At 38.8% G+C, this 3,316-nt stretch overlaps 1 pseudogene; it reads left to right on the plus strand.

Moving 5' to 3' along the window:
* The first annotated feature begins 1,825 nt into the window (after positions 1-1,825).
* LOC101823128 lies at positions 1,826-2,639 on the plus strand (annotated as a pseudogene).
* The last annotated feature ends 677 nt before the right edge of the window (positions 2,640-3,316 follow it).

The following is a 3,316-nucleotide window of genomic DNA, read 5'->3' on the forward strand; positions in this document are numbered from 1 at the left end:
GCATGGCTACAGCAGTTGCAGGAGATTCCAATTACTGCCAGGAAACAAAACTTAGCGGGAGAGAAGAGCAAGAAAAATGACAGGGAAGTTACAAGTTACAGCTCAGCTAAAGCAGAATGGTGGCAGGGCCTCACTGCTATGAAGAAGAAATGCTTTGGACAATACTCATGAATATGAACAACAAAAACAAACAAAAAGAACTTTCAGGATTGTATTTGTGATTAATTTTAATTTCTCTTTTGTAGAAAATGTAAAGCATTCTGACAAGTGTTATTACTCTAGATATTTTTTCACTCATATTGTTAATTGCTAAATGTAATTGCCTGGACATGGTACTGAACAAATATATCTTCAAGAATATGTGACTAGAAATAGGAAAGACATGGACTGTGGTGGTACACTGTGACACAAAAGAATCTATCCAGAAACTAAAGAAAGACTTAATTATGAAGACAATGTGGAGATGAGTTTCGTAGGTCTTCACTGTGGGACAAGGTAACACATGAATAGACCTGGGGAAGTAGGAAACAGATGTTGTCACATGGAACCTACACTTTGGAGGAAAGATTAAGTAAGATATTGCCATTTTTGTTGATGGTACCTTCATGATAATATCTCACCCTTAATTCTAAAAGTCACTTTAAAACATGCCCAACTTTCATGGGAATGAATGTAGTTTTGTTTCTCATTTGTGGTATGGAGCCACATTTGAGTATGGATTTTAAAACAATCACATGAAGGTGCTCCTGGTTTTATTTTCTTGTGCTATATTAAGCACCAATAATGGGTCTATCACAGAACATAAGAGGTTTTGATGGGGGAAGTCTTATGTGTATATGTTTATCTTTTTTTTTTTTTGGTTTTTACGAGACAGGGTTTCTCTGTATTGTTTCGGAGGCTATCGGTCCAGCCCGGCCTCGAACTCACAGAGATCCGCCTGCTTCTGCCTCCCGAGTGCTGGGATTAAAGGCGTGCGTGTGCCACCACTGCCCGGCGTGTATATGTTTATCTTATTGCTTGTTGAATAGAGCACTGTTGAACACTAGGGAAGCAAGATAGGTGGGATTAGAAGTCGAGGAGGATTCTGGGAAATTTAGTAAAGAGACATCGACATGTGATCTAGGCAGGAAGTGACATAGCAGGGCAGAATCAATATATAATCAGGGATAAGCAAGAAATAGATGGATTATTAGAAAATTGGTGAATAATTAATACAGAGCTCCAGTGCCTGAAGATGTCCACTGAATCTCCCCTCCCAGCATGAGCCTTTGTACCCCAGATTCCTAGTCTTCTTCTCCACCCATAGGAGCAGGACTAGGACCAAAGTTCTAGAAGGAAAACTCCAACCCAAGAAAGTTACCTACAACCAGAAAAATATAGGAAATAAATAATTGCACCGTACCAGCAGCCAAAAGAAAAAAAAACCGGGGGGGAAATCCACAAATAATTCCCTCACCACCAACCATTACAAAATAACAAGAATGAACAATCAATGTTCATTAATATCCCTCAATATTTCTGATCTTAACTTGCCCATTAAAAAGGCAGGCTAAAACAATGGATTTGAAGACAGAACCCGGCCTTCTACTGCATACAAATAGCATACCTCAACCTCAAAGACAGACATGACCTGAGAGTTAAGGATTTGGAAAAGATTTCCCAATCAAATGGACTCAAGAAACAAGTACAGGAAGCAATCCTAATATCTAACATATTGGATTTTATAAGAATATCAATCAAGGGTGTGATTCTGTCCTGCGTGTCTGTTCTGAGAACAGCAGGGAGTTTCCTCCTTCCAACTTCTCTCACACCGAAATGCATGCCTCCACCTCATGGAAGACTCGATGGACATGGACATGAGCCCTCTTAGGCCACAGAACTACCTTTTTGGTTGTGAACTAAAAGATGACAAAGATTACAACTTTCAGGTGGATAATGATGAGAATGAACACCAGTTGTCACTAAGAACGGTTAGTTTATGGGCATGTGTAAAAGATGAATTACACATCGTAGAGGCAGAAGCAATGAACTATGAAGGCAGTCCAAATAAAGTAACACTGGCAACTTTGAAAATGTCCGTACAACCAACAGTTTCCCTTGGGGTACTTTGAAATTACACCACCTGTGGTCTTGCCGTTGAAGTGTGGTTCAGGACCTGTGCACATTAGTGGACAGCATCTAGTAGCTATAGAGGAGGATGCCGAGTCAGAAGATGAAGATGAGGAGGATGTGAAACTCTTATGTATGTCTGGCAAGCAGTCTGCTCCTGGAGGTGGTAGCGAAGTTCCATAGAAAAAGTAAAAATCGGTGAAGATGAGGATGATGATGAAGATGAAGATGAAGATGATGATGATAATTTTGATGATGAAGAAGCCGAAGAAAAAGTTCTAGTGAAGAAATCTGCACGAGATACCCCAGCCAAAAATGCACAAAAATCAAACCAAAATGGAAAAGACTTAAAACCGTCAAGACCAAGATCAAAAGGTCAAGAGTCCTTCAAGAAAACAGGAAAAACTTCTAAAACCCCAAAAGGACCAGGTTCTGTAGAAGACATTAGGGCAAAAATGCAAGCAAGTATAGAAAAAGCTCATTGTGGGGAAAGAGGAAAAGGAGAAACAAACATAGCCCATACTGAGTAACAACAACAATCCAGACTGAAATCTTCTATTTTAATCTCAATCCCCTATCCTGATTGGCCATTCATTTTCCTCCTTGCATGCCGGAAGTAATCTTTTGTTTTCCTAAAGAATTGTTTTTCACTCTTGTGTTGCAGAGAAATTACTGCTTTCTACACTTGTGCATATGCCTCATCTTTGACCATGTTTTAATACCTTTGCATTCTTATCTGCTCAATAAATTTTTGAATGAACCAAACAAACAAAAGAATGTCAATTAAGACTGATGGGGGTTATTTCATACTCATCATGGGAGAAATCCCCCAAGATGAAGTTTTAGTTTTAAACATCTATTCCCAAAATACAAAGGAATCCATGTTCATAGACAAACATTACTAAAACACAAATCAAATATAAAGCACTACTTACTTAGATTGGGAGACTTCAACACCTCACTCTCACCACTAGACAGGCCTACCAGACAGAAACTTAACAAAGAAGCAAAGAAATCAATAAATGTTATGGCTCAATCGGGATTAACAGACATCTATAGAACATTCCATCCAAATAAAAAAACATATACCTTCTTCTCAGTGCCGCATGGAAACTTCTCAAAAATTATCACATCCTATGCAACATATCAAACCTCAACTGGTACAAAAAATTGGAATAACCCCATGCATCTTATCAGACCACTATGT

Source organism: Mesocricetus auratus, unplaced genomic scaffold (assembly GCF_017639785.1).
Source record: "Mesocricetus auratus isolate SY011 unplaced genomic scaffold, BCM_Maur_2.0 Super-Scaffold_100714, whole genome shotgun sequence".
Classification (NCBI taxonomy): Eukaryota; Metazoa; Chordata; class Mammalia; order Rodentia; family Cricetidae; genus Mesocricetus; species Mesocricetus auratus.